General features: G+C 36.3%; 1 pseudogene; it reads right to left on the bottom strand.

Annotated features, from left to right (window-relative positions):
• Positions 1 to 5645: 5645 nt before the first annotated feature.
• LOC131822910 (U6 spliceosomal RNA) lies at positions 5646 to 5743 on the bottom strand (annotated as a pseudogene).
• Positions 5744 to 6254: the final 511 nt, after the last annotated feature.

The raw sequence follows: 6254 nt of genomic DNA, 5'->3' as shown, positions 1-6254 counted from the left end.
TACTCATATGGCATGAAGGCTTTTCAATTGGCTTCTTTCACTTTGTAACATACCTCTGAGTTTCCTCCATGTCTTTCCGTGGCCTGATAGTTCATTTCTTTGTAGTCCTGAATAATATACTCTTGCCTGGCTATACCAGAGTTTATTTATCCATTTACCTACTGAAGGACATCTTAGTTGCTTCCAAGTTTGGGCAATTATTAATAAAGCTGCTATGAACCTCTGTGTGCAGATTTTTGCATGGATATAAGGTTCCAACCTTTGGGTAAATACCAAGAAGTGCAACTGCTGAATTGCGTGGTGGCTCTGTTTAGTTTTGTAAGAAAATGAGAACTGTCTTCCAGAATGGCTGTTCTATTTTACATTCCTACCCGAGATGAATGAAAGTTCCTGTTTCTCCATATCCTTGTCAGCATTTAGATATTTGTCAGGGTTCTAGATTTCTGGACATTTTAACACATGTGTAATGGTATCTCATTGTTTGTTTTAATACTATTTATTTATTTATTTATTTATTTAAGGAAACACTACCCCCAATGTGGGGCCCGAACTGATGAGATCAACCCTGAGATCAAGATGCAAGCTCTATGTACTGAGCCAGCTGGGTGCCCCTCATTGTTTTAATTTATATTTCCCTGATGACATAAGATATGGAACATCTTTTCTTATGCTTATTTGTATCTGTATATCTTCTTTGGTGAGTTGTCTGTTAAGATGTTTGCCTTGTTTTTTTGTTAAGATGTTTGCTTGGCTGTTTGTTTTCTTATTGTTGAGTTTTACGTGTTCTTTGTATATTTTGGATAATAGGCCTTTATCAAATATGTCTTTTGCAAATTATTTCTCCCAGTTTGTGGCTTGTCTTTTCATTCTCTTGACAGTTTCTTTCACAAAGCAGAAAAAGTTAATTTTAGTGAAGTCTATCTTATCAATTCTTTCTTTAATAGGAGGTCTTTGGTGTTGTGTCTAAAATGTCTAGTTTTTCTGTCTTTTGTAGTTTAAATTGAGTATTTGAAATGATCCCATTTTCTCTCCTTTCTTAGCATAGAGGTTGTACTTCATTTCTAAACTTAGAACTTTGGTTAACGAACCTCAAGTTTGCAGCTTACATTTACAACTAATCCAAGTTCACTTTTGAATAACACTATTCTGCTTAAAATAGAAAATAATCCTAATTCCTCCCTCCCATCTCTTGTATCATTGCTGTCATTCATATCACTTATACACACACACACACACACACACATCTACATAATTAAATATATTGTTGTTATTATTTTGAACAAACTGTTATCTGTTAGGTCACGTAAGAATAGGAAGAATAAAGGTTTTTCTTCTGTCTTCTGTTCCTTTTCTGATGTTCTTCCTTTCTTACTGTGGGTAAGAGTTTCTGACTTGTATCATTTTCTTTTTCCCTGAATAATTTTTTTTTTTTTAAGACTTTACCTATTTATTTGACACAGAGAGAGAGAGCACAGGGAGGGAGAGTGTCAGGCAGAGGCAGAGGAAGAAGCATGCTCCCGCTGAGCAGGAAGCCCAATGTGGGACTCGATCCCAGGAGCCTGGGATCATGACCTGAGCCGAAGGCAGACACTTAACCCACTGAGCCACCCAGGTGCCCCTCTAAACAATTTCTTTTAACATTTCTTACAAAGCAGGTTTATTGGCAACAAGTTCCCTCAATTTTTATTTATTTATTTATTTACTTATTTGTCTGCAGAAGTCTTTATTTGTCCTTCACTTTGAAAAATAATTTTGCAAGGTACAGAATTTTAATTTGGTAGAATTTTTTTTTCCTCTGTACTTCAAATAGTTCATTCCACCCTCTTCTTGTTTGCCTGGTTTCTGAGGAGAAGCCAAATATAATTCTTATCTTTGCTCTTCTATAAGTAAGTGGTTTTTATTTTTTCTAACTTCTTTTAGAATTTTCTCTCTTTCATTTTCTGTAGTTTGAAGACGATGTGCCTAAACGCCATTTTTGGAGGGACATTTATTCTGTTTGGTGTTCTCTGAGATTCCTGGACCTGTGGTTTGGTATACGACATTAATTTAGGAAAATTCTCAGTCCTTGCTGTTTCAAACATTTCTTCTGTTCCTTTCTCTTTTTCTCCTCCTTCTGGTATTCCTATTACAAATATGTTACACATTTTATAGTTATTTCATAGTTCTTGGATATTCTGTACTTTTATTTTCTAGTCTTCTTTCTTTTTGCTTTTCAATTTTGGAGTTTTCTTTCTTCCTTTTTTTTTAAAGACATATTTATTTATTTCAGTGAGAGAGAGTGAGAGAGCACAGAGGGGAGAGGAAGAGTGGGAGGGAGAAAGAAACCCAAGCCGACTCCACACAGGGTGGAGTTCAATACAGGGCTTAATCTCACGACGCTGAAATCAGACTTGAGCAAGAGTCAGACACTTAACTGACTGTGCCAGTGGGCACCCCATCAGTTCTGATGTTTTCTATTGAGATATCTACAAGCTCCGATATTTTTTCAGCCTTGTCCAGTCTACTAATAAGCCTATTTGAAACATTCTTCATTTCTGTTTGTGTTTTTGCTTTCTAGCATTTCTTTTTAGTTCTTTGAATTCTCCTTTATTTGCTTATATTGTCCATCTGTTTTTGCATGCTGTCCACGCTATTCATTAGCATCCTTAGCATATCAATCTTAGTAGTTTTTAACTCCCTGTCTAATAATTCCAATGTCTTTGTCATATCTTTGTCTGGTTCTGATGTTTGCTCTGTCTCTTCAAACTGTGTTTTTGCCAGTTAGTATGCCTTACAAATTTTTCTTCATCACTGAACATAATGCATTGGGTAAAAGGAAATGCCATAAATAGGCCTTTAATAATATGGAAGCAAGGTCTTAGGATAAGGGGAGTGCTCTGTTGTCCTATGATTTGGTCTTAGTCTTTTTGGTGAGCCTGGGTTTGTACTGTGAACTTTACAAGGGATTTTCAGATTTTTTTCCCTCCTTTTTTAGGTTGGACAGGATGAACAGAGTGGGCTGGAGTTGGGTACTTCCTTTCCCTCAGTTCAGTTAAACTCTGATAAAATCCTGACACGTAAGGGTCTGGTTAAATAGTTTCTCCTGAAGGCAGATTATGTTAAGAAAAGCAAAGTGCTCTGCTGCATTTCAAAATTGTTTCTTTCCTCCTCTTCCTCCTCCTAACAGAAACTCTAGGGGATTTTTCTCTAATAGTCACTGTCGGAACCAGATCAAGTTCCTGGAGGGAAATCTTACAAAAGTGTATGGGTGGGGAGGTTCTGATGACTGGGTCCCCCTGGAGATTTTAGCTCTCAGAATTGTCCACACTGAGCCTCCAGCAATTAGTCAATTACAGTTCAGGTTTTCCTACCCTAGCACTGGCTTCCACAAAACCTTCTGCTCTGGTAAGTTGTGATTCTCTATGTTTGTCTGTCTGTCTCTCTGGTTGTGAGGACAGAGGTTTGCCCTGTGATCTCATTTGTTTTTTAACAGAGCTAAGAAGAATTGTTGATTTTTTCAGTTTGTGAAGCTTTGTACCTGTTGTTAGGACATAGTAATGACTTCTGAGTTTCTTACATGTGGAACTGGGAACCTAAGTCCAAATGATGTTTTTTAAAGAAAATATTATTTAGAAGTCTAAGTCTATGGTAAATCTCAGTGATGTCAGCATAGAGTTGGAGTATGACTTCTAATTAGGTAATACTAAAATAAATAATTGTTTTTAAAAAAATTGTGATAGAGTACATATTATGTAAAACTTACTATTTTAGCCACTTTTTAGTGTACAGTCGAGTAGCAGTAAATATATTCACACTGGTGTGCAATCATCACTGCCATCCATCTCTGGAACTTTCCTCATCTTCCCAAACTGAAGGCTTGTACTTGTCAAACAATAACAACTCTCCATTCCTTCCTGCATTAGTTCCTCCCAACCACTATTCTACTTTCTCTCTCTTTTTAAAAAGATTTTATTTATTTATTTGACAGAGAGAGACACACACACACACACACACACACACACACACACAGAGAGAGAGAGAGAGACAGAGAGAGGAAATAAACAGGGGGAGTGGGAGAGGGAGAAGCAGGTTTCCTACTAAGCAGGGAGCCCAATGTAGGGCTTGATCCCAGGACCCTGGGATCATGACCTGAGTCCAAGAGAGCCGCTTAACCACTGAGCTATCCAGGTGCCCCTCTCATATGAGTAGAATCATATAATACTTGTCCTTTGGTGTTTGGCTTATTTCACTTAGCATAATGTCTTCAAGTTTCGTACATGTTAAAATGTGTGTCAGAATTCCATTCATTTTTACAGTTGAATAATATTTCGTTATATATATATATTCCATTTTGTTTATCCATTCATCTGTTGATGGACATTTCTACCTTTTGGCTGTTTTGAATAATGCTGCTATGAATATTGGTGTATAGAACCTTGCAAGTCTGATTTTTTTCTTAGAAAGAGCCCTTTTACTAAATGAATATTAATCAAGTGACTAATACTTGCTAAGCATTGTGCTAGGTGCCAGGTACACCCTAGTATTCTTAGAGCCCATCGTTATGCCTCTTTAATTTTTGGATGTGTAGGTCCCGTATTCTTAGAACCCAGGTTAATAAAAAACTAATCAACACTTGGTAATGACATTGTTATCCAGCAGCCCAAACACATAGTGCCAATATTAATGTATTTGGGGACTAAAGGTAAAATATACAGGAAATATTTTCTCATAAAATACTGAAAAGAATCACAATACTGTAGAATTTTGTTTAACGTGTTAAGTGAGTATACACTTTTTAAAAGCAGAGCCTTCCTTTTTATTTGTATAAAATATGTTTCATTTATTTCAATATATCTTCTCTCATTTGAAAATTCTCTGGGGAATGAAAAGACAGACACATCTAGCTTGAAATGGAGTAGTTGGTTCTTTTTCAGTTTTATACTAAGCAATGATTTAAAAAAAAAAAAAAGTCTTTAGGGTAACCATCTTGATCATTACAGTTTGCACTGAATGGAAAAACTAAGTATTGCTTGAGTATTACCCTCATTTGCCGGGATCTTTGACAAGTTGTTTTGCCTTTCTGCACTTGTTTCCTGGGGATAGTAATACTTATTTTGTAGAGGAGTTTCAAAAATGAAAGGAGAGGGTTAATGTGGAAGCGTTTTTGTGAACTCAAGCACTATACCAATATAAGGAGTTTAAAAAGTTGTTATTTGCAAACATATCCATATATTAATATTTTAATAGCTACAAAGAAGTCCCCAAATGTCCCCACATTCTGCTGTTTGTTAAAGAATGTAACTTAAGTTGTGAAACATTTTCTCAAATGGAATTCAAGAAAGCTACTCAGAATTGAAGAAAAAAACGCGTTCTACAATTTTTTTTTCCTGAATTGGGCCATGTGCTGAAAAGACTCAACCAAGCATAGAACTACCCATCTCAGCATGCTTTCACTGCCCCTTCTGTCTTACCAAATGCCACCACCACAGACCATTCCATTTCTACAACTCCCACTAACCTACCCTAGTTCCCCGCATCCACACAGACTATCCCAAACTAATGCTCTTCAAACATTTGTTTATTTGTATTTATTTTTATTTTTAATTGTAATTCCAGGTTAGTTAACCTACAGTGTTATATTTGTTTCTGGTGTATAACATAGTGATAACCCATTCATTCATTTTTATTTTTTGCCTGTCATCCTTGTGCAAGGGCCATGCTAATCTTCTCTGTATCGTTTCTAGTATATGTGCTGCCAAAGCAAGCAGTATTCATTTTTATTTTTTAAAGTTTTAATTCCAGTATATTCAGGTAATGTTCCTCAAATATTTAAAGAGAGGAACCAATTCCTTTTGCTGTGGTCATTCCTCTAGGCTAAGTTTTCAGAATTTTTACCAGTCTGACTACGGCTTATTGGATATTTTTTGTTCTTTTGTTTCTCTTATGGTGCCTAGAATAGAGCACAATAGTCCAGATACTGTATGAATAATCAAGAAAAAAAAAAAAAGCCTTTTCCTATTCTAGGCCCTGTACTTCCAGGAATATGTCCTAAATTCCTATTAAAGTTTTAGCTAAAGTCTTGACTCAGTTTTGGTTTGTTTTTATAATAGGTGCTAGTGAGTACCATTCTATTTTCCTGTAGTGGTTTTTAAAAATTCAGCTGGGTTCGCATGTGTGGCTCTGTTGGTTAAGCGACTGACTCTCAGTGTTTAGCTCAGGTTATGATCTCAGGGTGGTGAGATAGAGCCCAGCGCTTAGCCTGGAGTCCGCTTGGG

Source organism: Mustela lutreola, chromosome 1, assembly GCF_030435805.1.
Source record: "Mustela lutreola isolate mMusLut2 chromosome 1, mMusLut2.pri, whole genome shotgun sequence".
In the NCBI taxonomy this organism is placed as follows: Eukaryota; Metazoa; Chordata; class Mammalia; order Carnivora; family Mustelidae; genus Mustela; species Mustela lutreola.
The sequence above is the reverse complement of the archived record's forward strand: the minus strand, read 5'-3'. Positions and strand labels throughout refer to the sequence as shown.